This window comes from Ovis aries, chromosome 7 (genome assembly GCF_016772045.2).
Source record: "Ovis aries strain OAR_USU_Benz2616 breed Rambouillet chromosome 7, ARS-UI_Ramb_v3.0, whole genome shotgun sequence".
Classification (NCBI taxonomy): domain Eukaryota; kingdom Metazoa; phylum Chordata; class Mammalia; order Artiodactyla; family Bovidae; genus Ovis; species Ovis aries.
The window spans coordinates 22,884,736-22,907,723 of record NC_056060.1 but is presented as its reverse complement, the minus strand read 5'-3'; the positions used below and the strand labels follow the sequence as shown (position 1 = coordinate 22,907,723).

The 22,988-nt window shown below is 42.2% G+C and overlaps 1 protein-coding gene across 1 annotated transcript in view; it reads left to right on the top strand.

Annotated features, from left to right (window-relative positions):
• LOC121820038 (uncharacterized) overlaps positions 1–22,988 on the top strand; it is a 234,431-nt gene that overhangs the window by 25,832 nt on the left and 185,611 nt on the right. The window lies entirely within an intron of this gene.

Here is a 22,988-nt window from a genome sequence, read left to right as displayed (position 1 = left end):
CATGAAGTGATGGGATCAGATGCCATGATCTTCGTTTTCTGAATGTTGAGCTTTAAGCCAACTTTTTCACTCTCCTCTTTCACTTTAATCAAGAGGCTTTTTAGCTCCTCTTCACTTTCTGCCATAAGGGTGGTGTCATCTCCATATCTGAGGTTATTGATATTTCTCCCGACAGTCTTGATTCCAGCTTGTGCATCTTCCAGCCCAGCATTTCTCATGATGTACTCTTCACATAACTTAAATAAGCAGGGTGACTATATACAGCCTTGATGTACTCCTTTTCCTATTTGGAAAGAGTCTGTTGTTCCATGCCCAGTTCTAACTGTTGCTTCCTGACCTGCATATAGGTCTCTCAAGAGGCAAGTCAGGTGGTCTAGTGTTCCCATCTCTTTCAGAATTTTCCAAGTTTATTGTGATCCACACAGTCAAAGGCTTTGGCATAGTCAATAAAGCAAAATAGATGTTTTTCTGGAACTCTCTTGCTTTTTTGATGATCCAGTGGATGTTGGCAATTTGATCTCTGGTTCCTCTGCCTTTTCTAAAAGCAGCTTGAACATCTGGAAGTTCACTGTTCATGTATTGCTGAAGCCTGGCTTGGAGAATTTTGAGCATTACTTTACTAGCGTGTGAGATGAGTGCAATTGTGTGGTAGTTTGAGCATTCTTTGGCATTGCCTTTCTTTGGGATTGGAATGAAAACTGACCTTTTCCAATCCTGTGGCCACTGCTGAGTTTTCCAAATTTGCTGGGATATTGAGTGCAGCACTTTCACAGCATCATCTTTCAGGATTTGAAACAGCTCAACTGGAATTCCATCACCTCCACTAGCTTTGTTCGTAGTGATGTTTTCTAAGGCCCACTTGACTTCACATTCCAGGATGTCTGGCTCTAGGTTAGTGATCACACCATCGTGATTATCTGGATCGTGAAGATCCTTTTTGTACAGTTCTTCTGTGTATTCTTGCCATCTCTTCTTAATATCTTCTGCTTCTGTTAGGTCCATGCCATTTCTGTCCTTTATCCAGCCCATCTTTGCATGAAATATTCCCTTGGTATCTCTAATTTTCTTGAAGAGATCTCTAGTCTTTCCCATTCTGTTGTTTTCCTCTATTTCTTTGCATTGATCACTGAAGAAGGCTTTCTTATCTCTTCTTGCTATTCTTTGGAACTCTGCATTCAGATGCTTATATCTTTCCTTTTTTCCTTTGCTTTTCACCTCTCTTCTTTTCACAGCTATTTGTAAAACCTCCCCAGACAGCCATTTTGCTTTTCTGCATTTCTTTTCCATGGGAAATGTCTTGATTCCTGTCTCCTGTACAATGTCACAAACCTCCATCCATAGTTCATCAGGCACTCTATCTATGAGATCTAGACACTTAAATTTGTTCCTCACTTCCACTGTATAATAATAAGGGACTTTATTTAGGTCATACCTGAATGGTCTAGTGGTTTTCCCTACTTTCTTCAATTTAAGTCTGAATGTGCCAATAAGGATCTCATGATCTGAGCCACAGTCAGCTCCTGGTCTTGTTTTTGCTGGCTGTATAGAGCTTCTCCATCTTTGGCTGCAAAAAATATAATCAATCTGATTTTGATGTTGACCATCTGGTGATGTCCATGTGTAGAGTCTTCTCTTGTGTTGTTGGAAGAGGGTGTTTGCTATGATCAGTGCATTCTCCTGGCAAAACTCTATTAGCCTTTGCCCTGCTTCATTCCATATTCCAAGGCCAAATTTGCCTGTTACTACAGGTGTTTCTTGACTTCCTACTTTTGCATTCCAGTTCCCTATAATGAAAAGAACATCTTTTTGGGGTGTTAGTTCTAAAAGGTCTTGTAGGTCTTCATAGAACCATTCAACTTCAGCTTCTTCAGCGTTACTGGTTGGGGCATAGACTTGGATTACTGTGATATTGAATAGTTTGCCTTGGCAATGAACAGAGATCATTCTGTCATTTTTGAGATTGCATCCAAGTACTGCATTTCGGACTCTTTTGTTGACCATGATGGCTACTTCATTTCTTCTGAGGGATTCCTGCCTGCAGTAATAGGTATAATGGTCATCTGAGTTAAATTCACCCATTCCAGTCCATTTTAGTTAGCTGATTCCTAGCATGTCGATGTTCACTCTTGCCATCTCCTATTTGACCACTTCCAATTTGCCTTGATTCATGGACCTAACATTCCAGGTTCCTATGCAATATTGCTCTTTACAGCATTGGACCTTGCTTCTATCACCAGTTATATCGACGACTGGGTACTGTTTTTGTTTTGGCTCCATCCATTCATTCTTTCTGAAGTTATTTCTCCACTGATCTGCTGTAGCATATTGGGCACCTACTGACCTGGGGAGTTCCTCTTTCAGTATCCTATCAGTTTGCCTTTTCATACTGTTCATGGGGTTCTGAAGGCAAGAACACTGAAGTGGGTTGCCATTCCCTTCTCCAGTGGACACCATTCTGTCAAACCTCTCCACCATGACCCCTCCATCTTGGGTCGCCCCACACGGCATGGCTTAGTTTCATTGAGTTAGACAAGGCTGTGGTCTGTAGATTGACTAGTTTTCTGTGATTATGGTTTCAGTGTGTCTGTCTTCTGATGCCCTACCGTCTTACTTGGGTTTCTCTTACCTTGGACATGGGGTATCTCTTCATGGCTGCTCCAACAAAGTGCATCCACTGCTCCTTACCTTGGAGGAAGGGTATCTTCTTACCGCCGCCCCTCCCAACCTTGAAGGTGGAATAGCTCCTCTCGGCCCTCCTGCACCTGCACAGCCACCGCTCCTTGGACATGGGGTTGCTCCACTCAGCCACTGCCCCTGACCTCAAGCATGGGGTAGCTCCTCTCAGCCGTTCCTGCGCAGTTGCAGCCTGGCACTCTCAGCCACCACCCCTGACCTCGGAGGTGGGGTAGCTCTTCTTGGCCGCCGTCCCTGGCCTCGGATGTGGGGTAGCTCCTCTATAAAAAGGAACACATTTGAGTCAGTTCTAATGAGGTGGATGAACTTAAAACCTATTGCACAGGATGAAGCAAGCCAGAATGAGGAAGACAAATATCATGTATTAGTGCATCAATATGGAATCTAGAAAGATGGTGATGATGAACCTATTTGCAGGGCAGCAAAGGAGATGCAGACTTAAAGAACAGACTTTTGCTCACAGTGAGGAAGGGAGAGGGTGGGAAGACTGGAGAGAGCAGTACTGAAACATATACATTACCATGTGTAAAATAGACAGCCAGTGGGAATTTGCTGTAAGATGCAGGGAACTCCAGGCCGGTGCTCTGTAACACCCTAGGGGGTGGAATGGGGAGGGGGTGGGAGTGAGGTTTCAGAGGGAGGGGACGTGTGTATGCCTGTGGCTGATTCATGTTGATGTATGGCAGAAACCATCGCTAGAGTATAAAGTAATTATGCTCCAGTTAAAAATAAAAAAAATAAAGTATACATTCAACTAAGACCCACTGTAGCGCACAGGGAAAACTGCTCAGTATTCTGTAATAACCTAAGTGGGAAAAGATTTGAAAAAGAATAGATACATGTTTATGTATGATTGAATCACTTTGCTGTACACTTGAAACTAACATAACACTGCCAATCAACTACACTCCAATATAAAATAAAAATTAGTTCTATTAGAGGTGGTAGAAAATAAGCATTCTATAGGCAAATAGTTTCTGCTGTACTCTCAGTTTAGGCTATATTAAGACTCATGTAGTTTTTTGTTTGTTTGTTTAGTGATATTCATTTTTGAGATACTGTATTCAGTCTAATTCCCAGTTCTGTGGACTTTGCTTCCTGGAAATCTTCTGGAAGATGCCACAATCCCCGCAGCCCAATCACCTCCACAGTCCTCATTAAAAATCCATCTCAGTCTCCCGCTCAACACTTGGCACACCCCATCGCTCTTCCATGTAGTCCCTTTTCCAGAGCGGGAGCGATTTTGCCAGAGTGCAGATGTTAGCATGTCAGTCACCCATTTGCTCTCAGGACAAAGAGAAGCTACCTCTCCAACTTCATTTCATTATGTGTCCCTAATCTCTCTCTGTCTCTCCCTCCCTCTTCAACAATACTAAGTTTGTCAAAGGCACTATTTTCCTCTTATATAACCCATTCATAGATATTTTAGGTGATTTTCTTATTTTTTCTTTTCCTAAAATTCTTTTCCTTGCTTCAAAAGAGTTAAAAAAAAAATAGTAAATGCCTACTCATTCTTGTATACTTGTCCAAGAGTCAGCAGCTAAGGAAAGCTTAGTGGATAGTTTTAGAATTATAGACCTCTGCATTGTCAGGTTTGTAATTTATTTTTGTTTCTCTCATTATTTGTTTAAGGTCTATTTTCAATCCTACTCTGTGATCTCCTTAACTATAGTGTCCGTATCTGTGTTTTTCATTCTTGAAAACTCAGCATCAATGTATCTTAGGCATTTGTTGTTGTTGTTTAGTTGCTAAGTCATGTTACAACTCTTTGTGACCTCATGGACTGTAGCCTGCAAGACTCCTCTCTCCACTGGAATTCCAGGTGAGAATACTGGAGTGGGTTGCCATTTCCTCCTCCAGGGGATCTTCCTGACCCAGGGATCGAATCCACATCTCCCACATTGGCAGGTGGATTTACCGCTGAGCCACCCAGGAAGGATCTTTGGCATTAGCGTCAATCAATTTCCTTCTTATTTTCTATCCATTAATGTGTTTTTTATTTTAAGCCTCCTCAAAAAGCTATGATAATATTTAGTGGAAAAAAAGTAATCTTTAGAGGTTTATGAATAAATTTTTGGAGTATAGCGGAAATTGGCAAAGGATAGCCACAGGGCAAAGTAGCTTGATACTTATGTTTATAAACGAAGTTTTATTGGAAGGTAGCCATGCTCATTTATTTATGCATTGACTATGGATGCTTTGTGCTATACCAGCATACTTGTAGCAGAGACTGTACGACTTCAAAACCTAAACTCTTTACTATTTGACCCTTTATGGACAAAAAAAGTCTGCCAACCTACAGGGTGTAGGAATTACATTAGAATTTTTTGATTTGGATTTTTTTGTTTGATGACAACAAACTAAATAATTTCTATCATATTTCTAATATTTCTAACCATCTGTTGGGCCAATTTAGAATACTCCTCATCTTTCTGAAGCTTTTGTGTTGTGTCATTTTTCAAATCTAATTAAAGACAAATGGAATAATGACACTTTACAAATAAAAGCATCATAGGTCTTTAAATGGATAAAAGTTTTAAAAATATTTTTTAAACATTTTAAAAGTTTGAATGTATCAACATGCAATTCAGTAGAAAAAAGAGTAGCAGTACATGCAGAGTATTTTTTTCAGTGCTGACTTTTTGATGCTTTGTTCAATAATAGAGTTATATAATGCTGACTTAAATAGATATTTTTGAATAGAAGTAAAAATCCTGGAAATCACTAATCACAGTAATTGAGACAATAGTGCAGAGAAGGCAATGTCACTCCACTCCAGTACTCTTGCCTGGATAATCCCATGGATGGAGGAGCCTGGTAGAGTGCGGCCCATGGTGTTGCTAAGAGTCGGACATGACTGAGCGTCTTCACTTTCACTTTTCACTTTCATGCATTGGAGTAGGAAATGGCAAACCACTCCAGTGTTCTTGCCTGGAGAATCCCAGGGATGTGGGGTGGGGGGTGGGGTGGAGGGTGGAGCCTGGTGGGCTGCCTTCTAGAGGGTCACACAGAGTCGGACATGAAGCGACCTAGCAGCGGCAGCAGCAGCAGACAATAGTGCATTAAACTCCAAATCATCTTAATCAGGTGAATTACTGAATGACACAATCTACAGCTTTCTTCTAATGAGATTTCACCACCTCTTTAGTTTCAGTAAAATATCCCTTCTACATTAACGTTTTAATATGAATTTTATTAATTTTGTATTTTATGTGCATGGGCTTCCCTGATAGCTCAGTTGGTAAAGAATCCACCTGCAATGCAGGAGACCCTGATTTGATTTCTAGATTGGGAAGATCTGCTGGAGAAGGGATAGGTTACCACTCCATATTCTAGAGCTTTGCTTTTGTGGCTCAACTGATAAAGAATCCATCTGTAATGCGGGAGATCTGGGTTTGACCCCTGGGTTGGGAAAATCCCTGGAGAAAGGAAAGGCTACCCACTCCAGTATTCTGGCCTAGAGAGCCCCATACAGTTCATGGGGTTGCAAAGAATCGGACATGACTAAGCGACTTTCACTTTGGTGATTAAGAACTGTGAACCGAAGACGTTTATACTCAACCTAAGTCTTGTATGTATAAAGGTGCTATAATATTTTTAAAATAGTCAGGATGAGAGTGGTCTCTTATATGAAGAACTGTGCCTTAGTTTTGGGAAATACCTAATGCCCCTGTGTTCAGACCCTAGACATGCTGCTGGAAGAAGCTCATCATATTGTGGGCCTGAGAACTATTTCCCGTAGAGACTGTACCTCATGAACAGATCATTGTACACCCGGACATGTCCACTCATTCACTTATTCATTCGTTATTCAAATATGTTTAAGCCATTTGCTCTGAACTAGTGTTCTGTGTGTTTTGAGAAGTTGGCCACTGAGATGAATAAGATCAAGTTCCTGATCTCAGGTGCATCAAACCTAGTTTGAAAAACAATACACAAAGGATTCCAATATGGTGCAGAAATGACAGTGATATATGTGCATGCAAGGTATGGTGGGAAGAGAGGTGGGTCCTAATTCAGCCTGAAGGACTGGATCAGTACTTTCATAAGGAGTTGGCATGTAAATTGGTTCTTAAAGAAGGAATAAAAAGTTGCCTAGGCAAAGATTCTAGGCAGAAAGGAAGAACATTCTAAGCAGAGATAGCTCATCCCCTGGTTCTAGGGGACCAGTGAGGGAAATGACAAGAGATCTATCTCAGTTCAGTCTTTCTTCACACTCACACTGTAACTTAAGTTGCCTAAATGAGCTTATTGCTCAGTGTGATCAGACAATAGATGGTGGGCCTGGAAAGCCTTAAGGGAACTGTATTTCTCTGCATCTTAAAGACAGAGGAATTACTAACTGTCTCTGCCTTGGGAACCGTTGAGAAGTCTGCAGAAATTATTTAGTGCTTCCTTCCTTGAGCCATGTGCTCACCCCTGATACCTATTTCCCTTCTACACCTACAGCTTGATGTTCAAGCTGGTTTTAGAAAAGGCAGAGGAACCAGAGATCAAATTGCCAACATCCACTGGATCATTGAAAAAGCAAAGAGTTCCAGAAAAACATCCATTTCTGCTTTATTGACTATGCCAAAGCCTTTGACTGTGTGGATCACAATAAACTGTGGTAAATTCTGAAAGAGATGGGAATACAGACCACCTGACCTGCCTCTTGAGAAACCTATATGCAGGTCAGGAAGCAACAGTTACAACTGGACATGGAACAACAGACTGGTTCCAAATAGGAAAAGGAGTATGTCAAGCCTGTATATTATGACCCTGCTTATTGAACTTCTATGCAGAGTACATCATGAGAAATGCTGGGCTGGAAGAAGCACAAGCTGGAATCAAGATTGCCGGGAGAAATATCAATAAGTTCAGATATGCAGATGACACCACCCTTATGGCAGAAAGTGAAGAGGAACTAAAAGGCCTCTTGAGGAAAGTGCAAGAGGAGAGCGAAAAAGTTGACTTAAAGCTCAACATTCAGAAAACTAAGATCATGGCATCTGGTCCCATCACTTCATGGGAAATAGATGGGGAAACAGTGGAAACAGTGTCAGACTTTATTTTTCTGGGCTCCAAAATCACTGCAGATGGTGACTGCAGACATGAAATTAAAAGACGCTTACTCCTTGGAAGAAAAGTTATGACCAACCTAGATAGCATATTCAAAAGCAGAGACATTACTTTGCCAACAAAGTTCCGTCTAGTCAAGGCTATGGTTTTTCCAGTGGTCATGTATGGATGTGAGAGTTGGACTGTGAAGAAAGATGAGTACCAAAGAATTGATGCTTTTGAACTGTGGTGTTGGAGAAGACTCTTGAGAGTGTAACTGCAAGGAGATCCAACCAGTCCATTCTAAAGGAGATCGGTCCTGGGTGTTCTTTGAAAGGAATGATGTTAAAGCTGAAACTCCAGTACTTTGGCCACCTCATGCGAAGAGTTGACTCATTGGAAAAGTCTCTTATGCTGGGAGGGATTGAGGGCAGGAGGAAAAGGGGAAGACAGAGGATGAGATGGCTGGATGGCATGACCGACTCGATGGACATGGTTTTGGGTGAACTCTGGGAGTTGGTGATGGACAGAGAGGCCTGGCGTGCTGTGATTCATGGGGTCGCAAAGAGTCGGACACGACTGAGCGACTGAACTGAACTGAGCTCCTTTTCAGGCTAAATACCAAAAGATGCACAGCAGACTGCAGGAACAGAGAGAGAACGACAGAGGGCGCTGCTCCCTTTCGTTGGTGGTTTGATATAAATTCATCTTTCATTTCTGAGAACTTTTCTCTCTTGCTCAGCCTACAGCATGGTCTTGTAGGGGAGTTTGTCTTGCATGACACTTGAACCAAGATTTTCTTGAAGATTTCAACAAAGAAGAAACTAGAGGAATAGTTTTTTCAACTTTCGTGTATCCCCAAACTCAGCCTCCCACTGCTTCTGAGCCAACTATGCTCTCTGCTTTGTGCTTAGGACTTGTGACCTTGTTGATAATGCTTGAGTAACATTTAAAATTTCTAAGATGTTATATTCCTTGGTTTTAGGATGTCATGTAATCTCTATCATGCGAGAGATGGTTCCTCTTCCTTATTCAACTTAACAAAGTCTTTACTGTGTGTTTGTGTTTGTTTGTTTCTTTTTTCTTTTAAAGGAGGGACCAGTGGAGACTCGGTGACCCAGACAGAAGGCGTTGTTATCCTCCCCGAGAAGGCATCTCTGACTCTGAAGTGTACTTACCAGTCCAGCTATTCAGATATTCTTTTTTGGTATGTCCAGTACAAAAACAAAGAACTTGAGTTGCTCCTGAAAAGCTCATTAGGTGACCAGAAGGTGACCAGCAGAGGCTTTGAAGCCACTCATATCTCGAGTGACAGCTCCTTCCACCTGCAGAAATCCTCCGTGAAAACATCAGACTCAGCTGTGTACTACTGTGCTCTGAGTGACTCAGTGAGAGAGGCTACAGGGGGAGCTGAACACAAACCCAAGGGCACAGATGCGGTCAGGCTGTGGGCACCTCTACAGAGTTTTATTCTAGAGGCTCAGAGTTAAGAACCTTGGAATTCTTGGATTGCCCTACAGAGTAGAATCTGGGGCGTGACAGTGTAAAGAGGAACCTAAGCGCTTTTCTCCAGAAATGCCTGTTTTCAGCCCATTCACATTCCCCTTAAAGGCACAGAATCTCTTAAAGTGTCATTAACTCTTCGGTGACAATTCAGTTGATATATGCTGAAACATTTCACAACCTGTTAATGAAAACTCCCAGGAACATTTTTAATGGATGACTGTGTGATCTGGAAGGTAGTCTCTGATTTTAATAATTCAGACTAGGATTGTATGGTTTGCTGAGATACACCTGCAGACACTCCATCTTCAGTGAGTAAGAGCTTTATTCTCTCTTCCCTTGACTTTTCCATCCCTATGGCTGCTACAGCAATGCTGCTACCTAAGTAAGCTCCAGAGGGAGAGTTTTCTCACAAGATAATCCTTCTGTCAATGGCCCTGTGGGTCAGAGCAGTCCAGTTGGTAAATATTGCAGGCATGTTGGTCTTCAAACAGGATACAGGATATTCTCTTTGCCAATAATAATGTCACCTCAGGGGAAATCTATTCATCAATCATATTTCTGATATATGGAAAAAGTGTTTATGTACTCTTACAATAAGCTATCTTTGGAGTGGAATGAGCTTCTCACCTGCTCCAAGAAACTAGAAGAAAGTATCACCCACTCCCAAGGCAGGAGCATCTCCCCACTCCTCTGCTCATGAGCAGGAATGTGGAGCCCCTTGGGTCAGTGCCCTGCAACAATCATGCCCAGTGCACAGAGCATCCCCTCTGCATCTCTGAAGGTTGAACTCCTGTCCATGCCTTTGAGGACCAGCCTTTCTGGAAGGACAGTGGGGGACACAGAAGGTGTGAAAAGAGATATGTTTTACTGCCAGGCAGTCAGGGAGATGTGGCCTAGACACTGATTATTTGTCATCTCATAATTTATAAACACAGCAATAAAAATACAGAGTTTAATAGTTAGAATAGTTTTAATGGTCATGGAGGAGGTAGTCCCCATTCTCATTTAACAGAGTGGATGTCTGGACACCCACCTGAAGTTCAGTGCAGACATCCTCCCTAACATCCTAGAGTGCTGCACACTGGGTGTTGGCCACCTGAGCACTCGGGCTTCAACATCTTGATAAACAGGCCAGAGAAAGGGAGAGGGAGATGAAAAAAAAACAAAAATAAATCTTACAGTGGAAAAAAAGTATTCAAGCAGGGTTTATTTCCCTGGTGGTAACTGAATCAGCTCTCTACTTCTGCTGTGATCTCTCATTCCACATCTCTGGGTCCAGGCTAGTGGGACTACAAACAGGGCAGAGGATTTTTTTTTTTTAATTTTTTGCTTACCTGCTCCTCAGTCAACTGAAGGCAATTTGAGATAGGAATCATGTCTGGTTTTCAGTTTCCACGTTGTAGAGAACTCTTTAAATTTCCAGAGTGAATGCTGGAGCCTAGGGATTCCTGAACATGCACCACAGTTTAGGAGCACCTCGGTGATCTGCTGAGCCAGAGGGTCCTAGCGGCATGATAACTTGACTCAAGACTCTAATTTTAGGGGGAGTTTTGGTCCAGGGGATAGGACTCTGCACTCCCAATGCGGGTGTCCCAAGTTCAGTCCCTGGTTAGAGAACTAAATCTCACAAGCTGAAGCTAAGACCCAGGGCAGCCATAAACAAAACAAGCAACAACTCAGCAAACAGCTGTGCATTAAAAAAAAATAACTCTAATTTTAGTAGGAGTTCATTTTAACTGGTGAGAAAATCTCTGTAGGTGGAAAGGTACATTTCAAGAAGATTGTTCTTGAAATTGCTCTTAATCAGTTCAACTAAGTCATAGCCATTGTTACTGGATTGACAGCACTGCCCTGAAAACCCGCGTAAGGCAACCTCACACCTGACTGCAGCCACAAAGTCTCCATGCCTTAAAATGGTTTATGTCAGCAAAGAACAATGTTTTGACTTCTTACCATAATACAACCATGCTTTCCATAAAGTAAATCCTAGAAAAAGCAGCATCTATGAAATGACTTTGTTATATCTTCTGCTGGGTTCACTTGCACAAATAATTGCACAGGAACCTAGACAAACAGGCTGATAGACACTGAGCAGAGAGTTCTTTCCACTGAGATTCCTGAATCTCTAATAAAATAAATAAACAGGAGCCTGATAAACACCACACACATGCCTTTGAAATGAAGCAAGCCTGGTTAATATATTAAGCATCTGAACTTGACTTTCTCAAAAAAATACTTACTTGAATTAAAACAAGAATATGACAAGTGCTATCATCCAAGTATGGTCCAGGGGCCCCAAAGGAGATCTTTTCAGGGAGGTTTACCAAACTCACTGAGGTTTCTCTCTTTTATTACAGATTATCACTCAGCCCAAGATTCACCTTGGATCTCCTCCCTCCTCATGCTACTGCCTTGCCCTTGTCTCTCCCTTTCTCTCTTTTGCCCACATCCCTCGTCTCTTGTACAGTGGTCCGCAAATTTCTAGGTTCCATCTCAACCCCACAGCGAGACAGTTTTGGTAAATCCCTCCTGCACTGGCGCCTGGAAGCTGCCTCTATGAAGTAAGCTGGGCAATGTAAGTGCTCATCTCATCTGTCTTCCTTATCTCTGTGCTCCCTGATGTGCAAGATCCAAAATTTGTTTCATATATTTTATCCAGTTTTCTAGTTGTAAGGTCAACTTTACCTTTACCTGTGAAAAACAGTAATGGTAATTTATTTATTTATTTCTTGGTATTTTTACAAATGTGTCATTTTATGATGGTAGGGTATGTAATAATAACCTTATCATTAACACATTATTTGAGACCTGCCATAGATAAGGTTTCCTCCATGGCATGTTGACTGAGTCTTGGGGATGAACAGAGCTAGTTCAGGTAAAGAACTTGAGAGGAGGGAGCACTTTCCATTCAGGAGGATCCTTCTCTGACTCATGGGAATCTTGGAGACACATGGAAGGAAGAAATCTGACTATTCCATCTAGAAATTGTAACTGCGAAGCTAGAGATACCTGTACAACGCAAAAAATTATGGAAGTAATAATAGAATATCTCCCTTAGCACGCTATGTTTAGGACTCTCTTCTTCGGGTCCTGTCCCATTCTCCTGTATGTACCCCACAAGCTATTATCAGGAGAAATAGGTCAGACCAGACTGTGGTGCAATTTTCACGATCACCACAAGAGGGCGGGGCTTCCTTCAGATGCAGTTCCTCACTGTATTCAGGAGCTGGTTTCACTTGCCTGCTTTGAAGCCACAAGACAGAATATTGCTGCAGTACAGAGAGGGGCTCTCGGTTTCTGAGGGAGGAGCTTCTGTAACATCCAGATGGAGACTAGATTTGTTAGACTGATGTATTCCAGGCAACAAGGATCGTTTTCTTTTGCGAACATGCATTCTGCCACTCACTCAGTTCTTCTGATCATCTTAATATTCAGTAAGTAACATTTTATCCTACATGTTAATGATTTTTTCATTTTTCTATGATTACAGGTAAGTTTTATTTTTCTTCTGTGGCTGAAAACTCTCCTCCAGTACATTTCCACTATAACAAAGTGATTCTCTTCCAGGAGGGACCAATGGTGACTCAGTGAACCAGACAGAAGGCCCAGTGACTGTCTCAGAGGGGGCTCTCATGACCCTGAACTGCACTTACCAAGCCACATATTCGACTGTCTATCTTTTCTGGTACGTCCAGCATCTCAACAAAGCTCCTCGACTCCTCCTGAAGGGCTCGATGTCAGACCCGAAGCCAAAGAGTGAAGGTTTTCAGGCCACTCTTGTTCAGAGTGACAGGTCCTTCCACCTGCAGAAACAGGCAGTGCAAGCATCAGACTCGGCTGTGTACTACTGTGCTCTGAGTGACACAGTGACACAGGGCTGCGGGGGAGCCGAGCACAAACCCAGAGTGCAGATGGGGCTCTGTCTGTGGGCAGCCCTGCAAGGGGGTGGCTCTTTCTGTCTTAGGTGTTTATGCTAGCTGTGCTGTTGTTTATGTGCTAAGTCATGTCCGACTCTTTTGCGACCCTGTGACTGTAGTGGGCTCTTCTGTCCATGGGATTTCGCAGGCAAGAAGACAGGAGTGGGTTGCCATTTCTTTCCCTGGGAATTATCCCAACCCAGGAATGGTACCCATGTCTCCTGTTTATCAGGCAGACTCTTTACCACTAGGCCACCTGAGAGCCCGTTTTATGCCAGAGGCATCGTCAAAGTACTTCCAGCTCTGAAGCTCAGTGCCAAGAACCCTGCAATTCTTGGATTGGTCTACAGAGAGGAATCTGGGAGGGATAGTGAAAAGAGGAATCTCAACAGCCTTCTCCAGAAATGCTTGTTTTTAGCCCAGTCACATTTCTCCAGATGGTTTGGAATTCCTGGAAGTGACAATAACTCTGTTCAATCACAGTTCAGTTGATATATGCTGAAATATGTCACAACCTGTTGATGAAAACTTCCCGGGCACCTTGTTCATGGATGAATGTATGACCTTGAAGCTGCTGTCTGAGTGTTATAATTCAGACCAGAATCTTGTGTCTTGCTGAGTTTCACCTGCAGACACTCCGTCTTTAGTGACTGGGGCCTTTACACTCTCTTCCCCTGACTTTTCCAGCTGTTATGGTTGCTCAAGAAATGCTGCTGCTGTGAGTCCCATGAAGATGGTTTCCTGAGAAGATATTCCTTCTGTCAAGGGCCCTGTGGGCCAGAGCAGTCTAGTCAGTGAACCTTTTGTGCATGAGGTGTCTTGCTTATATGTTGGTGACACAGCTCCACCCGCATCTTGTCATCATGGCAGCTGTTTACAGAATGCTGGGTCATGATCCCGATTCTGGTCTTGAGGATCTGTGCTGTGAGAAATTCTGGACATGAGCATGACCACGGAACCTGACATTATCTTTATCGGTGAATTGAGGCCTCTGATCCTTTTGAAATATGTCAAATTCAGTGACCAAGCAAACACTCAGTCTGTTAGTGAAAAGAGGGCGCATGGACTTCTGTTGACTGGGATTCTAAATTCTTGACATATTCACAATGTTCCCACAGCAGAGGAGCAGAAAACAGAAATGTGTGGCTCTCACTGTAACTTGCAATGAATGAAACTCACCAAGAGAAATTCGTCCTGGCATTCTGGAGGTCTCTGAACCTCACTCGTCCTTTATCCCTCTTGTATGATTCTGTGGGACTGAAAAGTAAAGATGAAGGTTTTGCAGAGCCTGATCTTTCTTTGATTTCAGACGCTCTTCTTAAGAAAAAGAAAATGAAATTGCAGAGTCAAGTTTCTTGGGCCCAGGACAATAAGGGATCCTGAAATACAAGCTGAATTTTCTTCATGGTAAACACTCTTCATAAATTTCACTCTCCTCTTTACGATCAAAGCATTATAACCATCTTATTTTGTCCTGATATTGGCAGATTAGAACCCCCCAGGACGTTTTCTGTCCCAGCACTTGATCTGTAATTAATATGAATATTTTCAGCTCTATCACTTTTTAAATAACAGCTTTATAAAGATAATTCACATATCACCACCTTCACACTTTTAACTGTACAATTGAGTGGTTTTTAGCATGTTCACAGAGTTGTGTAGTCATCAGTACTATAACACCACCCCAGGAAGAAACTTTGTACCCATTAGCAGTCACTCCTGTTCCCCGTTTCCCCCAGACAGTGGCATCCACTCCTCTGCTCTCTGTCTCTGTGGATGTGACGGTTCTGGGCGTTTCCTAGAGATAGGATCAGCTCGCATATGACTGTTTGTACCTGTCTTCTTTCGCCTCGCGGAGTCTCTCCATGGCGTGTCTCCATATCAGCTCTCCACTATTCCTTATGGTCACTTAATAGGCTGCTCTGTGATACCACCTATTCTCCTTATCCATTCTTCACTTGAAGAGTGATTGTTTCGGAAACATTTTGGTTATTTCCACTTTTAGCTCTTATAAATAATGCTGGTATGAGCACTCATGTGCAGGAGCTCTATTGCTCTAAGTAAATGTAGTTTCAGTTAGAGGTTCGACTTTTTGTGTTTTCATATTTGTTTCATTTCATTTTGCTTTATTTGGTACCAACATTTCCTTAGGATGTAAAATGAGTAAGTACAAGAGAAAATGCTCTTTAAAATTATGCTTTAATGCTTACATGAGATATAATCATTCCAAGTTATACCTGCATTCATTCAGAAAAACTTTTTGAGCACATACTCATGTGTGTCAGTCATATGAATAAGTGTTGAGAATATAGTAGACATGACCAAGTCTCCTGCTTCAGGATTGTATTGCTTTAAGACACCACACGTGTCTTAAAATAATGTATCTTTCACAAATCATTTTATTCACTCACTGAGCTCTGTTTGTCTCCAGTATGTGACATTGGCAGTTTTATGGGCAATGGGCTAAGCATTTTAAATCCCTCTCCACCTCTTCAGGTGGATACTAGGAAACTTCCAATTTAAAAATGTTAAAATTTGAGGTGTAGAGATGTTTAGTAACTTAATCAAGGTTACATAACCAGTTAGGAGCAGAGCTTGGGTAGGATGTCAATCATTCTGATGCATGACTTTTATTCTTAAAAGCTAGTTGATAGAACCATCATGAAATCTGTTTTTTTTTGTTGTTGTTGTTGTTAAATACTACTGCCTTCTTAGAATTTTATAATTTTTGAAATTTTCATTTGATGAAAAATAAGTTAATGCAGTAATGAAAACTGTACTTTTACTCAATGGGCACTCACAGGAGTCTGTATATATTCCTGAACACTGAGGCCAAAAAATTGTAGTCATCATCTTTTATGACTTTGAACATAAAGTTGCTCAGATTCTCTGTGATTGAATAACCTGCTTATTTCAGGGCTAATAGCTGAGCCTCAGTAGCCATATGAAAGGGGCATACATTACAGGTCTTTGCCATGGCAATGAGGACTATATTTTTCAAATAAAAAAACACCCTTCATGTGACAAATATGTCTCCTCATTGGGACTGTAAGACACAGCATTTTCTGTTCTGCTACAGTGTATATCTTATTAAAGCAAATCCTTTCTTTAGACAATTAGTAAATATGGGTCTGGGCTTCCCCGGGGGCTCAGTGGTACAGAATCCGCCTGCCTATGCAGAAGATCTTCTTCAGGATGAGTTCAAACCCTGGGTCGAGCAGATCCCCTGGAGAAGGATACAGCAACCCACCCCAGTATTCTGGTCTTGGAAATCCCATGGACAGAGGAGCCTGGTGGGCAACAGTTCATGGGGCTGCAAAGGGTCGGGCACAACTTAGCGACTAAACAGCAACAACACGGGCGTGATGAGGAAGCTTCTTTGCCTTTTCTAAAACATCAGTAATTTGTGCCAAAACAGAAACTTTCGAAGGCAACTTTCTCTCAATCAAAAGGCCTAAAATCTAGTGTTTGCTTTAGTGACTTCAAGAATTTCGAGGGTTTTAAAGTGAAAGCTACCTGATAAAGCTGAGAGGGAGGGTAAAAAGAGTGCTGGTCCATCTTCATCTCTGGCATTAAGCAAATTGATTTATCAAGAATTCTCCAGGTCAGAATACTGGAGTGGGTAGTCATGCCCTTCTCCAGGGGACCTTCCCAACCCAGGGATCAAACCCAGGTCTTCCACACTGCAGGCGGATTCTTTACCAGCTGAGCCACCAGGCAAAGCCCTTATGAAGAGCAATAACATTTAAAGTTTTGATGAGCTTGGTCTTACATGTTCTCATGGACCTATGTGAGAGCAGTGAGACACAACTCCCAATATTTACGATGTCAAAGAGTTTTAGACTATGATGCAAGCAACAGATGTCAGTGGAGATTGAACTCTGCTGGCATTTCTAACAGGATTGCTATTGCCTTTGATAATGCTTGGCTCTGGATTTGTGTAATTTCAGGGTTTTCCCTATCCTAATTTGCACCACAATTAATGGGTGTGGTTTGGAAGAGTTGCCGGTGATTCAGAAATACATGTATTGAGTTTTAACAGAGGTTCTTATATTTAGGCACTGACTAAAATTTTCTGAATTTACTTTTGTTTACACACATACACACATGTAAATTGTGATCACATACACATGTATTTCTCCCCCTGCTGCTGTTTAACATGGCACACACTTGACAGATTTGTGACGCAGAGGCAAGATATGAAATTGTTCATAGACAACAAAATATTTCGCAGGTAACTTTTACCAGATTCCATAGGAGGCAGAGACAAAGATTGAAGCAAAAAAATCAGCCTTTCTGTTAAAATACAAACCCCATTGTTCCTTTTGATTCTCTGATCCGAAGGAGAATGAACTGAACATGATTCTGTTTTACCACTGTTTATTTCTGGTCTGATAGTGTCCTAATTCGACAAACTGATGTGCAGAAGTCTAGCATTTCCCTCCTAGAAAGGAAGCGTGTGACCCGACACAGACACACTGCCCTCCAGCTGCTGACTCAGCTTCCTGCGTGGGGCAGAAGCGTCTCACAGCCCAGGAGCTCTGCCTGAACCTCTTAAGCACAGGGTGCAGAATTCAGATCTGGATCTGAAATGGAGCAGAGGACGCATCACTGCAGGGAGGAGCTGCCCATATGCTGGTTGCCAGTGCACCGAGGGCGGGCAGAACCTCTGTCTGTCTTGGTGAGGGTGGCCACACACAGGACTCATGCCCTCTCTCAGTGCCAAGGTTGTGGGGAGGGCAGAGCATTGTTACCTGATGCATCTTGAAAGGCAGAGATAAGGGGCAGTGCAATCGGGGCATTAGGTCCTAAGCCACTTCATCCCCTATACCATCATGGGTGTAAGTAAAGGCTCTTTCCTGCAGGATCCAGCATGACCCAGAAGGTAACTCAAGTCCAGTCTGCAATTTCTGTGGTGGAGAAGGAGGCTGCAACCTTGGACTGTGTGTATGAAGTTAGTAGTTATGGCTATTATTTAAAAATCAGACATCACATTGAAAACTGGATTTCTAGCTTCTCTATAAAAATATCTAAAAGCACAACATCCTCTGGGGTAGAGGTCAAAAGTCGTGTTTGATTGCATAATGCCTTTGATATAGACTCATTTTATCTTTAAAATCTATGCAGATTTACCATTCACAACATGAAGAGCCCCAAAATTAAATTTTAAATTGTTAGTCATAATGTAGAAGCTCATCCACAAAGCAAACAAATCTGAATTAACATCTCATGGAAACATACCTGTTTTTTGTCCTGTGAATTTTATCATCACAGCATGGATCCCTGTGTGAGAAATTTCAGTATAGTTTATTCATTAATTCTTAGTTTTCTGGTCAGCATTGGGGAAACATCAGTTGGCAAGAAAGATGTGATGTCTGCTTTGATGGAGCTCATGTTCCAGGGGGCTATATGGTCTCCAGTACAGGATAGGAGGCAGAAAGGACCTCACAGCACAGACTGTGTGACCTTAAGCAGGTCGTTCGCTCTGACTTTCTGCTTCCTCATCTGTAAAGTGTGAAGGTTAGTCATGAAGCTGCTGTTGAGTTAGTGTGAGTCGCGCAGTCGTGTGCAACTCTTTTGGGACCCTGTGGACTGCAGGCTGCCAGGCTCCTCTGTCCGTGGCATTCCCCAGGCAGGATGACTCGAGTGGGTTGCCATATTTTCCTCCAGGGGATCTTCCTGACCCAGGGACTGAACCTAGGTCTCCTGTATTGCAGACAGATATTTTTTCCATCTCAGCCACCAGGGAAGTCCTTTCCAAAATTTTACTCACCTCACAGGACCACTTAGTTCACTCTCCTTTTTGAGTTCCTAACACCCTCCCTGACTTAAGCAAGGACTATTATTATTATTATAATTATTTTAAATTTTTATTTTTACTTTATTTTACTTTACAATACTGTATCAGTTCTGCCATACATTGACATGAATCCACCACGGGTGTGATGTAGAAGTTATCAAGGCGCTGCTCACATCGCTTCCCAGTGTAATAAGAAGCCACGGGCACAGGAAGAGAGTAGGGTGACGAGGGAAGCCACCTGCCTTTAACACATCAGGAGCACTGTTCTGCCTCCCTGGAGGGAGAGGGCAGAGGAAAAGGGACAGGCATGCAGGCAGGAGGGGAGGACAGGCCCAGACTTTGTTCTACCATCCCAAACACTTTTGTATACATTTGATATCATCCTTAATAAAAGGATGAATTGAAATTAGCTGGATTCAAACCCTGTCATCTGCATCACAGCATGACTTTTGAGGCACTCCTTAGCCTCTCTGTGCATGAGTTTCTTAATATGTAAAATGGCAATAATAGAACCTACTTCATGGACTTAAGAATCAAAATCATCTCTATATCTCTATCTGTTTAAAATCATTATAAAATTAGATTATATATAAACACACCTGCCTGTGTGTTTTATAGAAATAAAATTTTAAGCACAGGTACATATTACGGCATCTTGATACAGGAGGGATCACTCACTGATGACCATTATTAATATAAAAGGCAGAGTTTGTTCCAGTACCTACATCAGATTTTCATTCATGACATTATTTTTATTACACAAAGTTTCTCCTTATTTTTCAGGAAAGGAACGGAAGCTCAGTGAAAAGCCAGGGCCGTGTTGGTGCTGCTAGGAATGTCGCCTACAGGGTCTGGTAGCCCTGTGGTCAATATTCCCATCTCAGCAGCCCCTCCAGACAAGCCCCCGGTCCTGACAGAGAAGAGTAGGTGACTTATGCTCAACATAAAAGTGCCCTTCTCAGCGCCAGGCAGGGCCACTTTAATTCCTCCAACTATATAACTGAAGGTGTATTTTCCCATATTTGTTGACAGATCAATGGAAAAATGCTCTAAGACATGATCACTATTCACTGCAGCCTTCAAACTGATTTGCTTTCAGCCTTGCACACAATTAGTAAACATTCAGCAAAGTTCCACATGTCAAGATAAAAGATAATGAAGAAATGGCATTTTTTCACCTGAAAAAAAAAAATACTGCTATTGGATAACTTGTGAGACACAATATCTCTATAAGTTAAGGAGAGATTTTTTCTGTTTTTATTTTAAGACTATATAAACACTTTTTCAATATATCTGAAACTTGATTGACTGATGAATTAGTTTTCCCTGAGATGATATGATCACTGGCAAAGAGGATATTCTCGTCCTGTACCCAGTTTGAAGGCAGACTGCTGTTGGAGTGGGGTGAGTTTTTCACGTGCTCCAAGAAACTAGGAGAAAGGATCACACCTCCCAAGGCAGGAACCTCTCCCCACTCCTCTGCTCATGCGCAGGAATGTGGAGCCCCTTGGGTCAGAACTCTGCATCTCTGCTACAACTGGGCCCACTGCACAGAGTTTACCCTGCGCATCTCTGCAAGCTGAACTCCTGTCTGCAACTTCGGGACCAGACTTTCTTTAAGGACAGTGGGGGACACAGAAGGAGAGAAGAGGTATATGTTTTATTTCTGGGCAGTCTAGGAGATGTGGCATAAACACTGAATCATTTAAAAATTTATAAGCACAACTATAAAAATGCAGTATTTAATAGTTATAATGGTTTTAATATTCCTGGAGGATGTAGTCCCCATCCTTATTTAACAGGGGGGATGTCTGAACACCCACCAGAAGGTAAACACATATTTCCTCCAAACAACCTAGAGTCTTGCACACTGGGTGTTGGACACCTGAGCACTGGGGCTTCAACATCTTGATCAACAGGGCCTAGGAAGGGAGAGGGAGATGAAAAACCAGACGAAATCTGAACAGCAAAAGGAAAGTATCCAAGCAGGTTTTATTGCCCTGGTGGTAACTGTGTCAGCTCTCTACTTCCTGTCTGACCCCTCTTTCTACATCTCTGGGTCCAGGCTGGTGGGACTACAGACAGGGCTGAGAATTTTTATTTCTTTTTCACCCGCTCCTCAGTCAACTGAAAGCAGTTTGAGACAGGAACCATGTCTGTTTTGGTTTTCATGTTGTAGACAACTCTCTAAGTTTCCAGAATGAATGCTGGAGCCCAGGGATTCCTGAACATGCACAAGAGTTTAAGAGAACCTCGGGGATCCGCTGAGCCAGAGTCCTGCCAGCATGAGAACTTGACTCAAGACCCTAATTGTAGGGGGAACTTTGGTCCAGGGCCTAGGACTCTGCGCTCCCAATGCCGGGGGCCTGGGTTTGATCCTTGGTCAGGGAACTGGATCTCAGATGCCGAAATTAAGACCCGGCACAGCCAAAAACAAAACAGAACAACTCAGCAAGCAGCGTGCATTTTAAAAATACCTTAATTTTGAAAAACAGGTCATTTGACTGTTGAGAAATTCTATGTCCATTAGTAGGTATCGTTTGAAGAAGATTGCTCTTGTGTTTAACTGACTTGGTCATTGCCATTTAGAAACATTTATTTTTAATTGGAAGATAATTGGAAAGCCACAGGTAAAAGGATGACACTAGAACCCTTCCCAACTTGATACACAAAATAACTCAAAATGGATTAATGACTTAAATGAAGGCCAGAATCCATCAAACTCTTTGAGGAAAACATAGGCAGTACACTCTTTGACATACCTCACAGCACAATCCCCTTTGACCCACCTCCTAGAGTATAGGAAATAAAAACAAAAATAAACAAATCGGACTTAATTGAACTAAGGTCACAGCATTGATCCTGGGCTGACAGCACTGCCCTGAGAGCCCGAGTAAGGCAACCTCCCAGCTGTCTGCAGCCGCAGTGTTCCCACGCCTTAGAATGGTGTATGTCAGCAAAGAGCAATGCTTTGACTTCTTACCATAATACAGTCTTACTTTGCATAAGGTAAACCCAACCCTAGAGAAAACAAGCTATGAAATGACCACATTAAATCTTCTGCTGGCTTCACTTCACTAGCCCAGATAATTGTACAGAAACCAGACAAATGGGCTGACAGACACTGAGCAAACAGTTCTTTCCATAGAGATTCCTGAGTCCTTAATAAAGCAAATAAACAGAAGACAGAAGAACACCACGTAGACATGCCGCTGGAATGAAGAGTGCCTGGCTAACATATTAAGCACCTAAACTTGACATTCTAAAAAATACTTAGTTGAGTTAAAACAACTATGTGACATGAAGTAAAACTATGGTGATTGTGTTTTAAGAACCAAGGTACCTAAGTAAGGCCACCTGTCCCTCATGAGGCTAAAGGTGTAAGGTTGCTGTCATCCAAGGATGGCCCAACTCCCCTCCACTCTGCCCCCCCAATCCCTGCTTTGCATCACTCTCTCTCTTTTGTCAACATTCCTCCTCTCCTGTACAGAGGTCCCTAACTTTTAGATATTTCAGGATCTCCGTTTTCCTATTCTGTCTCAATTCCACAATGAGACAGCTGCACTATTTTTGGTAAATCCCTCATGCACTGGTGCCTGGAAGCTGCCTCCATCAAGTTAGCTGGGCAATGTTAGTTCTCATCTCATCTGTTTTCCTTATCTCTGTGCTCCCTGATGTTCAAGGCCCAAAAATAGTTTTCCAATTGGGAGATCAACTCTACCATTATCAGTGAAAAAGAAGTCACGTATTTTACTTTTATTGTGTTTTATAAATCTGTCATTCCATGATAAATCAGGATAATAACCTTGGCATTTAACTACAGATTATTTGACACCTACCTCAGATAAAAATTTTCTCCACAGCATGTTGACAGTCAACATGAATATCACTACTTCAGAGAGATGACCTAGGGAGAGGAGGGAGCATTTTCCATACAGAGGGATCCTTCTCTGACCCATGGGAATTGAGACACCTGCAAGAAAGGAACCTCTGACTATTCCATCTAGAAATTGTAACTGGGGTTTCTTGAG